The sequence below is a fragment of the Melitaea cinxia genome, chromosome 20 (genome assembly GCF_905220565.1).
Source record: "Melitaea cinxia chromosome 20, ilMelCinx1.1, whole genome shotgun sequence".
Taxonomy (NCBI): Eukaryota; Metazoa; Arthropoda; class Insecta; order Lepidoptera; family Nymphalidae; genus Melitaea; species Melitaea cinxia.
Window position 1 is genome coordinate 11,143,158 of NC_059413.1, and position 14,685 is coordinate 11,157,842.

Here is a 14,685-nt window from a genome sequence, read left to right on the forward strand (position 1 = left end):
TAATGAGGAACAATGAGTGTTTTATTAGAAAAAATAAGTTAATATCACGTTTTTATAAAAAAAAAATGGTTCTATGGTATCATTTCGAAAAGTAAAAGTTAGTCAAAACTCACGCTAATAGTCAAGTACAGATAATGTATAGATCACCTTACTGGACGTAAGCAACCCAATCAATGTCAAATTTAACTTTAATAATATTTTAAAAAAATAGCAATAACCTTAATACAGACCGCTTTTATAGTCAATTTGAGCTAAGAGGAATCCTGCATATGTATCCAAGAATGTCTAGGCCAAGTTATATCGGATATTGCGGAATATTTTCAAAGATAAGCACCGAGTACAGAGCACTGAAATATCATGTCTAGCTATCCCAAAGGTGATAAATCGAGCGGTGATCGTTCTACGAAGTCACGAATACGCAGATTCCACAGACAACGTCGACGCACATCGGTGTACGTCCTTTTCCAGCAAGGAAGCTCCCGCGGCCCTTAGAGTCGAGCAACTCCACCAGAATTGATTATTTTATCGCTCAGCTGATTAACTTATAACCTAATTATAACCGTAAGTAGTCGAAAATTCATTATTTATTTTTTTGACCGACAACTTTAAAGCGCATTTTCTCTAAGTTTTCATTTTTATTCTATTGGCGGTCGTAATTGAAACAAACTACACGACTAATCAAAACGAACCAAGGCTTGTTAGCTACAGTATTATTTTCTTTTCTATTTGAATTGAAAGTATTCACGAAAAAAAAAAAATCTTAACAATGTTTTTTGTACCTTCTAAAAGAAATAGTTTTGAGATCGGTGCTGAAAACTCCAAATAAAAAACGATTTGTATGGGAAGTTATTGTAAACTGTTGTGTATATGAAACAGGGATTCCAAAATTTTTGACTCTTACGATATCCACGGAAACAGAGGGCGTGGCTATATTCTTTACTGCCGTAACCACACAGCAATCAATAATCAAATAATAATCAGCAATCAAATAATAATCAGCAATCAAATAATAATCTATATCTAATAAATCAGCAATCAAATAATAATCTATTCGCTGTGGCGCCAACAATATTTGTGCTAAAAAAACAGTTACCTACTCATCTTCGTCACTCAGCTTAGCTGCACCCCTGGACCAATTAGATCAAAGTAAATTAGAAAATCGGGTTCAGTCAAGAAATTGTGATGTTACAGGCTGAATACATTAAAAAAAAAACAAGCGTGCTGTAAACCACAGGACTGAAGTAAAACTTCTTTAGCAATAGGACTGCAGTGTGTCTTAGCTATACGAAACGTAACTGGCTATGAGAGAGAGAAAGAGAAAATGTGTGCTTGCACCTCTCTCACTTGCTCCGTTAGCCTCGCCTAACACACTTTTCGTAACGCTCTCGTCACGCAATCACCAGCTCCCCAAGTCAAGCGTGCGTAAAGAAATTTTACTTCAAAAAGATGTTTTGTTTTATCCTTGAAAACGCTGTGTACCTTTGTGTTGCACTTACAAGTATATTTTCTTGACGCGAATAAACTATATTTACAGAAAATTGTGTCAATAAGTTAATTAATATTTAATATGATTACTAAACAATGTCACATCGTCAACATATTAATTGTAGTTGCAATCATACAAACATTAACCTAATTTTAATCGTCTACCCTACATAATGTTATTTATTGTTAATAAATGAAGTCCCCACCAGATTGAGGGATGAATGATTGAATGAACCGGTGATTACCGATGAGACTTAATCGGTAATACTTACTACAACAAACTTTTGTTCATTAAAAAAAAATGTCGAAAAACAATTTATTAAAGTCTTGCTGAAAATATATATATCGGCGCTTGAAAGGCAATCCTTACTAACCGACATAAATCCGTATAATTGTGTTTGCAGACAAACGGAAAAAAAACCGACTTCAATTACATCGACAAGTAATACAACGTAGATCGACGAAAAAATAGTCAAGTAACTACGCGTTATCAAAGATTACTCAAAAAGTAGTTATCAGGTCTCGATAAAATTTATATGTGACACATGATGAACATCAGCTTTTCATTAAATTATAAATTATCAAAATCGAAACACCCAGTAAAAAGTTATTGCGGATTTTCGAGAGTATCCCTCGATTTCTCTGGGATCCCATCATCATATCCTTGTTCCCTTTCTAACAAAAAAAGAATTATCCAAATCGGTATATCCAGTAGAAAGTTATGCGGTATAATACAACGTAGGTCGACGAAAAAAGCGTCAAGTAAAAACGCAATAGATATAACTCGAAAAGTAGTTGTTAGATCTCAAATAAATTTAAATGGTACCAATTGACACACACCACCTTTCGATTAAAAAAAAATTTGTCGAAATCGGTCCACCCGGTCAAAAGTTCTGATGTAACATATATAAAAAAAAAAAATACAGTCGAATTGAGAACCTCCTCCCTTTTTGGAAGTCGGTTAAAAATGAGTAATATATACCATTTGAATCACTAAATTTTTCTGCGTCTTTTGGTCTATACCCCATAGCTCTACGATGAGTTTTGTTGTCGCTTAGATATTGCGTGATTTCGGTCAGATCTACATTTTGATGGTGAGGGTCATGTGGTCCTATTTAAATTTATTTGAGATCTAACAAGTTTCGAGATATCTAATATAATAATGCATTTTTACTTGACTATTTTTTCGTCTACTTACGACTTGTCGATGTAATTGAAGTCGGTTTTTTTTTCGTTTGCGATTAAACAGAATTATCTTAATCCTCATTATCATTATTATACAAGCAAATAGGAAAAAAATATAAGACAGACAGATGGACGCACGACAAAAACTTTTTAGCTTTACAATATTATTGACTAGCCCGTTGGCGCAGTTTGTAGTGGCTTGGCAGTGCTTTCTGCTCCGCGGGTTGTGGGTTCGATTCCCGCCTGAGTCTGGGTGTAATATTTGTATTTATATATGTCTTATTTCTATGTAAATTTATAAATAAATAAAAAATATTTACTTATATCAGTAAACTGTTACCTAAAACATAAACACTAAGTTGCTTACAGACGACTGTGTATGAATGTTATATTTATGTATTTATTTATTATCTTCATATTATAGGTTTATTAATTTAAAAAAATATGTTTAAATTTGTTGAAAATATTTGTAGAACCTATAAATTTATTTTCGTTTCTATTTGTACACCCATTCACTAGAAGAGACAGCTAACAAAGGACCTGTACTTGAATACCACGATCGTCGTCTAGTATTTCAAGGACAACAGGTGAAACCCCTTTTTGTTAACGTAAAAGAGCCTTGAAAAGTGTTTTATAAAACAGGTTTATATTTTATTAACGAATATAAAAAAAAAAAAAAAAAAAATAGTTACTTCTTATTGCGGATTTTTGTAGATAGAAGACAGTTCTTTTTATGTTTTATTTTATGTTTAGATGTTGAAAAATTGAGCCTGCAATAACTTGAGGCATTTATTAATAGTCACAATTGAAAGAAATATTGATTTGTTTCTTATAATTTCTACATTTTAGTGAAAAAAATTGCTAAAAAACTTTTTTGAAAGTTATTCTACATTTCTATATATTTTGTCGACGTTATTGTTTATTTCCTCTCCTTCGATTGAATATTTTTACAATATTGTATAGTTTTTGTCATAATACAAATTAAATTTCATTTATATTCAAAATGAAAATTAGTTTGGTCACAACTGCAACATTTGATTATTGACAACGCGTTGGCGTAGCGGTCAAATCACTGGCTGTTGTGCTTGCAGTCGCGGGTTCGATTCCCTCATGGCAAACATTTGTATTGTTTGTCCTGGTCTGGGCGTTTGTGCTTATGTATTGTGTATGTTTTGGGACATCTGACTCAGGAGGACATTCTCGACGGGGGAGGGGGGCGACGAGAGTAAAGTGTTTATGTAGGTTTTATTCTTTGTTATTTGAATAAGTCTCAGGTTTGTCGAATTTAAAAAAAAATGTTTGTCAAATTTTAGGAATAATGAAAACTTTGATACTTCAGTAAGTTCTGCCTATCGTAGTCCACTGCTGGACATAGGCCTCCATAAGTTCGTGCCAAAAATTGCGTAAACTTATGTGTGTTGCCCATAGTCACCACGCTGGGGAGGCGGGTTGGTGACCGCAGGGCTGGCTTTGTCGCACCGAAGACGCTGCTGCCCGTCTTTGGCCTGTGTATATTTCAAAGCCAGCAGTTGGATGGTTATCCCGCTATCGGTCGGCTTTTTAAATTCCAAGGTGTTAGTGGAACTGTGTTATCCCTTAGTCGCCTCTTAAAACACCCACGGGAAGAAAGGGGGTGGCTATATTATTTACTGCCATAACCAGACAGCAGTTGATACTTGTTTTGTTTATAATAATGTCTTATCTCCATTCGAATTGCTATTAACCCAACACTCTGTGTCTACTTCGACCCCTTTACTGATTAGTAATTATTATATGAACTACATATTGCATCCATGCATTTATTTATTGCACATATAACAATCACTTATTATATGCAACGTATAAGTACTTTTAGGTTTCATTTTCCACGGATATGTTTGTAAGCATGTGGTCAGTGGAGCAAGTAACTAGTAAGTCGATCTAAGTTACAGGTATTAAGTAGGCACTGTCACCATAATTTATGTCTTCCTTCTGTTACTTTTAAGCTAATTTTATAATGGACATAGGAATTTAAAGGAAACAGCTTAGCGTCATCTAAAATAGCTTAAAACGTTTAAAAATATATTGATGCTAGATGTCTACATTATATTATTAAAACCTACAATGGACATAGACAAACATAGACAATAATAGATATTAGAAAATCGTGCTATAAAGTAAAAAAAAAAACATTTTTTAATTTTTTATTTATTGAGTTAATTTAATTTTAGTATCTATATCAACAATGCTTGAAAGGCAAATATTCTGGTTCCTTCGTTAGTACTATTATTTGAGTATTACTATTATTTATGCTATTACTGTCAATTGATAACGAAGTTCAGAGATAATTTACCCAGTTTACCCAGTTCACCTTTTTTCCTCTCTACAGAATTCTCTTTGTAGTTAAAACTTAAAACTAAATACAATATAAATATACACGACATAATAATTATCGTTGTATCATTCAAGTTATCACAAGTCATTAAGCCTGTTATATTTTGCTAAGGCCTCCTTTGTAAGTGTTGATCGCGGCTGTGGTTTGCAGGCCGGCCGAGAAAGTTTACGTTTTTTAACGAATTTATCAGTCGACTGCTAGCCACCGTAGTTGGAGGACGTATAAAGAATTGCAAGGGACCAGTTTCACGTATTAATAATTGTGTACGAAGTTTGAAATTCTCAAGAAGAAAGTTGTGTATTTGTGCCGTTTATGGTAATTTCTCATCGAGCGCCATCAACCTTTGAAATATGAACGTAAGTTGAATGTTTATTTACACTATTTAATTATTGTCCTTTACAGTTGAAAGAAAAAGTTGATTCGACGGGTCTTACTCCTCGTATTGTAATTTACTAATTATTTTGTTATTCCCTTAAAAAGTTTGATGTTTGTTAACTGGAACACAGGAGTTATTGTGTAGATACATAATTTTTAAATAAGTGTTTAGTTAAAATCTGTACTATATTTTTTTTTTTTTTGAATATTAATTATATCAGTCTAACACCGTGTTAAGTTTCATCTATAAACCTTGACATGAAAGAGAATTCTCTGCATCATGAATGGAACAATTAAAACCAAACAATGTTTTATAGCGGTTTTAAGTAATTTGAAGATTTACTTTAATAAAAGTAATACCTACCTATCTATATTATGAATAAACGTACCTAGTTTAACTCTTATATCATAATTTAATAAGACAAGCAGACAGAGCTATTTTTAAATAAAATTGAAAGGTTTTATTTTCAAAAAGGAAAACAGTTCAACTCAATTTTGAATTACAAAAAAAAATAATGTTAAACTTCTGTTGAAATTGTTATGACCTTTTCAACTATTAATTTTTTGAATTTTTTTTAAATATCCTTCCGTACAAAATCGTGTCTAATTGATGTGAGAAAAAAATATTTGACAAAAACTGCGCGTAAAAATAGAGCGTAACAGTACCTATCTACTTACAAAGGGAATTCAAAGAAATCTAGCTTTATGACAATACCGACCGCTGACATATGCTTAAATTACAATGACTTGAAATATTTTCTTTAAAAAAATAATTTGTAATGTGTTTTAGAGGTTTGATAATTTTTTTTGTACCAGTTGCTGACATTGCTACGGGCTACCACCTGATTCATTAATACAGCATCAGGAAATTCCATGATTCAATTGTTGTAACGTGACCTACACGAAACTGTATGATAACAAATTACTAGTATTACATTTCGAATTTATATTAATAAACATATATGTAATTTAGAATCGGAAATAGAACAACTTCCTCGTAATTGCCATAACACTTGAGAAAAAAAAATGTACTGTCTATTCCTTTACATGTTATTGTTAGATTAATTACGTTCAAGTTATTATATGAAAGATTCATTAGCGAAAATTGAAAGCGATTATAATTATTTACGTCCATGATATAACGATCTTACAATAATTGAAATACTCAACAAATCTTACGTAAAGATAACCGTATTTAAGGAAATGTTTTTTTTTTTGTTTGGATTGATTTATAACTCATTGAAATATTTTTACGTACCTAATTAAATTATTGTTTTTGTTTGATTGCTGTTAACTTAAAAGGAAATTCAAAAGAATTCAACGGATTTTAGTGAGATTGTTTCATTGTGATTTCATTGTTAGAATCCTTTATAATTATAAATGCCGTTACCATTGAGTTATTATTACTAGCCTAGTAATAATAGTTCAATGGCCGTTACTTCTAAATAGATAATAATAATGATACTTGTAATATTTTCCAGTCGCAGATTGACTTGAGACGTAGAGAGTTAAAATATTACCAATAAACGATTTTTATTTTATTTTAGCATACTATAATTATATAGGTATTCTAATGGTAATCACTGCTATTATTATTGGAAGACGAAAAAGCAGAATTCCTTGTACGCTGATTTTTGATTTAATTTACTAAATAGTAAATTTTTAATTTCGTAATGTCTAATATTAATTTGTGCTACGCTCCTATTTAATGTACTCTGAGCTCTGTACAACAACACTGGGAACAGGAATATTAGATACTAGTGGCCCGCCCCGGCTTCGCACGGGTGCAATGCTGATAACAGCAACATTCAAATATACGTCGTTAGATTACACGTTGTTACAGAATGCGTTGAAGAAATAAAGGTTCACTGCTCGTTCCCCGTAGGTGATAGGGTGATAACATGTAGCCTATATGTAGACCCGACTTCTTAATAATATTCGTGCCAAATTAGAAGTAAATCCATGCAGTACTTTTTAACCGACTTCCAAAAAAGGAGGAGGTTCTCAATTCGACTGTATTTTTTTTTTTTTTTTTTTTTTTTTTTATGTATGTTACATCAGAACTTTTGACCAGGTAGACCGATTTCGACAAATTTTGTTTTAATCGAAAGGTGGTGTGTGCCGATTGGTCCCATTTAAATTTATTTGAGATCTAACAACTACTTTTCGAATTATATCTAATAATGCGATTTTACTTGACGCTTTTTTCGTCGACCTACGTTGTATTATACCACATAACTTTCTACTGGGTGTACCGATTTTGATAATTCTTTTTTTGTTGGAAAGGGGATATCCCTAGTTTAGTACCATGATAAGGAAACCAGGATCTGATGATGGGATCCCAGAGAAATCGAGAGAAACTCTTGAAAATCCGCAATAACTTTTTACTGGGTGTATCGATTTTGATAATTTTTACTTTAATCGAAAGCTGATGTTTATCATGTGGTCACATATAAATTTTATCGAGATCTGATTACTACTTTTTGATTAATCTTTGATAACGCGTATTTACTTGACATTATTTTCGTCACCTTACGTTGTATTATACCTCATAACTTTTTACTGGGTGCACCGATTTTGACGTTTCTTATATAAATTAAAAGCTACTATTCGTCACGTGGTCCCATTCAAATTTAATTGAGATTTGATTCGTAATTTGTGAGTTATATCTAATATTGCGTATTTACTTGACGGTTTTTTCGTCACCCTACGTTGTATTATACGTTATATTTTTTTACTGGGTACACTGATTTTGATCTTTTTTGTATAAATCAAAAGCTAATACTTGTCATGTCGTCCGTTTTAAATATGATTGAGATATAATGAGCAATTTTTGAGTAATCTTTGATGACACGTATTTACATGACGATGTTAAGACGACTGTGGTCATGTTCAATACTTTGCCACAACGCCATCTATCAAAATGTTATGAAATTACTTCGTTCACTATCGATCAAATTACAATATTCCACTAGAGTAGAGAGTAGCAGTTTATTCGTTATAAATATATTTGAGCTTTTAATTTTTGAGTCATCGCTAATACTGGGTATTTACTTGGCTATTTTACGTCGACCAACGTTATATTAACCTCATTATTATTTTACTGGGTGGACCGATATCGATGATTCTTTTTTTAATCGATAGGTGGTGCTTGTCATGTGGTCCCATTTAAATATAATTAAGATTTGACTCGAACTTTTTGAGCTATATCTGATATGGCGTATTTACTTGACTGTTTTTGGAGTTTTCTCCTTAAGAATCGATTTTCATTTAAGGTCCCGGAATGAAAAAATTGAACAGTAAAATCTATTGAACGAATGACCTTGTTAGAGATGGCGTTCAGACGTTTTCTAATAACGCAATTAGGTTCCGATAGATGGCGTTATTTATTTACAATTTGATATAGTAATAATATATTTCTTAGACTAGTAAGCCTTTTTGTGCCTATTTAGACAGTTGATCTGAAGAGGTAAACTCCAGTCGTGCATCGGAGCTGTGTGAAAACATGAACATTACATATTTTTAATAAAAAAGACATAAACCGTAATTCAATATAAATCCGCTTCAACTAAAAAACCCGCCGTAATAAGCGATGTCAGCGCTTCGCGCGAATCGACGACGGGCCTTTTATGAAATTTCTGCCTACAATCGCTAACAAAATGTTAGAAATAACAGTAGAACATTATATAATTCTACAATTTTATAATGTCGCGTTATATGGAATACGAACAAAGTATTACTATTTTTTCGTCGATCTACGTTGTATTACTCTTCGATGTAATTGAAGTCGGTTTTTTTTTCGTTTGCGAGCAAACACAATTATTGAGTTTATCCCGGACATACATACAGACATACAGACAAACAGACAAAAATTCTAAAAACTATGTTTTTGGCTTGGCTTCGATATCGATTGTAGATCACACCCCAAGTATTCTTTTGAAAAAAATATTCAATGTACAGTTTTGACTTTCCTACCATTTTATCAAAAAATATACCTACTATCTTCTTCTTCTTGTGCCTCTACACTACTGGAGGTTGGCCGTCAGCTCAGCGAATTTTTGGCGGTCTCGCGCCAAGTGAAATAGCTCTTCCACGCTGGCGATCTTCATCCATTCGCGGATGTTGCGCAACCAGGACTTTTTTCTTCTTCCAACGCGTCGCTTGCCCCTCTACTTTGCCCATCATTATAATTTGGAGCAGCTGGTATCGCTCGTGTCCCAAAACGTGACCCAAATACTCGGCTTTTCTCTTCTTGACGGTTTGCAGTAACTTCCGGCTATTGGCGACGCGATGGATACCTACTATAGTACTGCGGAATATAGAACTTCCTCCTTTTTTGAAATCGCTTAAAAAAATTAGGTTTGTCGTTATTAGAACATTACGGAAAAAATACTGGATAGATTCTTTTCGAAAAATAACCTTCATCGAAAAAATTTTTTTATCCATATTTCAAATTTTTAAAAAACAAAAAAAAATTGCAGCCGTCAGCTAATTACCTAGTTTTAACACCATCTTTGCACTGTGTGTGCTTGTTTACTTTTGTTGTATATCGTTTCGTGTCTATGCTAGAAATGCCGGACTTTCTACGACAATCCTAAAATGTGTAACACTATCAACTGTTTCATTGTTTTGTAACTAGTCACGTAAACGTTACGAACACTAGGTATAGATTATAATCTTATACTAATGTGTGAACTCGCCTAACAAAAGAACGTTTTTGTTCGTTACCTTCTCGAAAACGGCAAGTTACAAATTATTATTGTTTCAGTTTACGGTTGGTAAATAAAACTGAAATATTTCGTCTTTATTTGCCTAAAGGTATTTCATTCATTTGAATTAATGACTCCAACTCTTCTAGTCTTTGTATTAAATATTCTAGCTATTTTGGCTTAATTTAAATCTTATAATCGAACTCTCATTAAAATAAACATAAAAATAATAAACCTAACCTTTATGTGTTTTAAACATGTTTTAAAATGTATGTCAACGTCAATTGTAACCTCCTTTTTGAAGGCATATATTCCTGGGTGATAATTTTATATTCTGTGCTATTAAAAATATCTCATTTTTAATATCATGCTCTGTAAATATTAAATATTTTAAACTTATTTGTCTTTCCTGGCCGACCAGCTATTATTAAATGAAAAAAGCTGGCACTTACCAATGAAATATCTTCTATATATTAATACGTGAAGCAAAAACTTTGTAGGTACTCCTTTTTACAAAAATACGCCGACGGAGGAGAATGAAATTTTGCACACTTATAATTTATATAGAGATGGAGTGCAGAATGCTCAAATATATTTTTTAAATTATGCATAAAAAGTACATTAAATCAATAAAAAAACAGTACACACCAACCACGTATTTGACACACACACGCTTATATATACTGCTTACACTATTTTGTTGATTGTCAGTCTGTAGTCAAATTGAAAAATTTAAAAAAAAAAGGTTCTTTATATTCTATAATTAAGGTTGGCTGGTAGAGAATGCTTTTAGCATTAAGCCGGCCTTTTGTACAATTCTTTAATGTATTGTGCAATAAAGTATAAATAAATAAATTATTTTTTTACTCATCATCACTACAGCCTATTGCAGTCCACTGCTGGACATAGGCCTCCACAAGTTCGCGCCAAAAATGGCGTGAACCCATGTTGCCCATATATTTATATATATATATATTGGTTTTCTTTAATCTAAATTTTTAATTATGGTCGAATTTCGACCTCTGTGCGACCACTAGTACAAATAAAAAAGCATAAAGTTGCAGTTCGTTTTGCCTTAATATTTTTAACATAAAAAAGTAATAAAATTTTAAAAAGATATTTTTTAGACTAAATGAATTAGAAAACGAAATTAATTAGAAATCTACAGGTTCAAACGAATTAGAATGTAAGCAAATTGAATGTTGAATTCATTTACATATGTAAGTATAAAGAATATATTTCCTTGCAACTAAAACAAAACTTGTTCCAATGTACCGGAGTGATGGTTTTTTAAATAATTTAATTCGCATTTGAGATAGCAAAATAAAAAGGTATTTCAATTGTGAATTAAAACTTTCTATCGAAATGTTCAAGTTTCGAGGCATTTTTTTCTTTCAAGAACACAACGCATTTTAAAGACAAACTTAGACTTTAAAGGTATGTTTTGTAAACAAAATCGCGATGGGTGAATAATTTCTGTCTACCGTAACAAGCAGTGGCGTATTTTAAGATTTAGCGCCGCGCGCCATTTTAATTATGCACTAAGAAGTCATCCATGTCAACAGGTCAGCTATTGGATTTTCACTACTAAACGTAGGAGTCCCCCATCGACCTCCATGGCAATCTATTCATAATAGCTATAGATACAGAGCAACACAACAGTACTTTTACATGTACATTCATGGATATCTTAAGGTGCACTGGTGTACTTACAAGTATATAGTAGTAGTAGTAGAACTTGACAATCTCAATAATTATACACCATAGTATGTTATACATATGCCAAGCTCCCTGTGTGGAAAGTTCGGGACTCCAATAAATATATATACTACAGTACATAGGTACATACATATATGAGCGAGACTATATAGACATCAGCTGTTAGTTCACAGTATTGTGAGTCATGTGCTGACTCAAGTATGAACTAAAGCATATTGAACATTGATTCAATAATCCCAATTATTTATATATTATGAGACATTATTTATTATATTAAGCAAGTGATGTACCCGAAAACGACTGCTTCAGTTAGAAATAAATGGAAGTGCAGTGATTTACTTTACAAATTATGGTTTTAAACGTAACAATTATTCCCTTTATTTTATTTTGTTTTTATTTATTCATCGACTTTTTACAGTGTATATTTATTGTTAGCGGAAATTTACTTTTTACAGTGTGTATTTATTGTTAAACTAGCTGCTGCCCGCGACGTCGTCTGCGTGAACGCTATACAGCACCAAAAATACCTACGATTATACCTGATAAAATAACATTCATTTACCCGTTTCTTCTTTACATTTCATATCTACAGAAAATTTCATAGATGGCGCTGCTTTAAAATTGTCTTGTCTTACTTATATTCATTTAATTATGTTTATCGGCTTAGTTACATAAATTGCGTGATTTTTATAGTGTGAAGCTAGCTTATATAGCATGGTTATTAACATAATAACAACAACATTGAAATATGCGTCGTTAGATTACACGTTGTTACAGAATGCGTTGAGGAAATAAAGGTTCACTGTTTGTTTCCGGTAGGTGATAGCATGATAATATGTAGCCTATATGTTGACCCGACTTCTTAATAATATACGTGCCAAATTTGAAGTAAATCCATGCGGTACTTTTTGAGTTTATCCCGGACATACATACAGACAAACAGACAAAAATTCTAAAAACTATATTTTTGGCTTCGGTATCGAATGTAGATCACACCCCAAGTATTCTTTTAAAAAAATATTCAATGAACAGTTTTGACTTTCCTACCATTTTATTATATGTATAGATTTAATTGTTGAATATTTGAATCGTTTTGACTTAATTTTATTGTAAAGTAGCTGCCCGGACAGACTTCGTTCTGTTAATATTTAATAGTAAAATAAATGTAACGTTTTTTGAGTCATGATTTTAATTTTTATTTTAATTATTTATTTTTTGTTATAAAAACCTTTCGTGGGTCTTAAGGAACATACAAAAAAATAAATAAGCCGAATCGGTCGAGCTATTCTCGAGTTATGCGCTTAGCAACTTACATTTTTGTATAAATAGGTGAGTAAAGTATTCAATTAGGTACCTATAATAAAAGTGAGACATGTTGAAACACAAGTCTACTCACTTTGAGTCTAAGTAAGTCTAAGAACTAGTTTCGTCTAGCTTACTTTTAGTCTAATTTATACTACCTTAAACCTTTGAATAATCATATTAAAGTCAAAAGCTTAATACGGTTAGCTCACCTTCTAAATTCTATTATACCCTTTTAGAGGTTAGTGTTCTCAAAAATCTTACCTTATTAGTTATTACTTTACTTTCTAAAAGAGTCCTACTTGCTAAACACAGCTTTTTTACGTGGGGATAATCTTCATGGACACCGGCGCGGGGGCACCGGAGTGGTGTGTCCGACTCTTACTGACTAAAAACCACCACGTGTGAGCAGACCTCCGCCTGAGTGGGGCGAGATGGGGTCGCGTTAGCAAGCACCACCTCGCTTGCCAAATACAGCACATAGCATTAGCTACAATTAAGGGTAAAGCTTTAGATTAGGTAAAACCGAATTTCGGGACCGTGGGGGGTTGGGGGGGGAGAGGGTGGGGAACGCTACCCCTGGTACCACTGTCACACCTCGGAACCCCATGGTTATGGAGATATCCATGGTTAAAGTTTTGAGGTTAGAAGAAGAATTTCGAAAGTTAGAGGAACGCTTGGCTCCGGCGCTACGGGAAGTGCAGCCCTTCCGCCCTTGCGTGCGAAAGCACGCTCACTCATGCTCCGTTCCGCAGCGGAGGCTGGTCGCCTTCGGCGACCAGCCTCAGCCGCTCCTCTACGCATTCGTTCGCGCGCTTTCGCACGGCGGGCGAGGGCTGCCCTCCCTTCGCGCCTCCGCGGCACAAAAAAAACACTCTAGGGGTAGGACAGACCAAGACCACGTGGACAGTGGGGTGCTCCGATTCGGTATTGGGTATTTTTCGAATTTCTAAACCTATATTCTAGCACGCAATGTTACTAATTTTATTAGAATATTATGTCCGACGCGTTATTTTGTTTAAAAGTGTCGATTTGTCATACAATGCAAACAGTACGAGCTCAAAGGTATTATAATAGCTTTAAATTCTTCTTCTAACCTCAAAACTTTAACCATGGATATCTCCATAACCATGGGGTTTTGAGGTATGACAGTGTTACCTTGTATAGATTCCCCTACACCCTCCACACCCAAAAACCCCATAATTCGGTTTTTTTTGTACAGAGCATGAGTGAGCGTGCTTTCGCACGCAAGGGCTGCACTTCCCGTAGCGCCGGAGCCAAGCGTTCCGCTAACTTTCGAAATTCTTCTTCTAACCTCAAAACTTTAACCATGGATATCTCCATAACCATGGGGTTCCGAGGTGTGACAGTGGTACCAGGGGTAGCGTTTCCCACCCTCTCCCCTCCCATCCCCCCACGGTCCCGAAATTCGGTTTTACCTAATCTAGATCTTAGCCCAATTAAGTTCTGACGATGTATCACTTTTTCTTGATATTTTTTGAGACATGGATATATTGCCAGATATTGTAACACGGA

General features: G+C 33.5%; 1 long non-coding RNA gene across 1 annotated transcript; it reads right to left on the minus strand.

Moving 5' to 3' along the window:
* Window positions 1-42: 42 nt before the first annotated feature.
* Window positions 43-14,060, minus strand: LOC123663659. The gene is made up of 3 exons (XR_006744690.1): window positions 14,049-14,060; window positions 10,069-10,078; window positions 43-347 (listed from the first exon to the last, which is right to left on the minus strand). It is a non-coding gene; the product is annotated as an uncharacterized LOC123663659 (long non-coding RNA).
* Window positions 14,061-14,685: the final 625 nt, after the last annotated feature.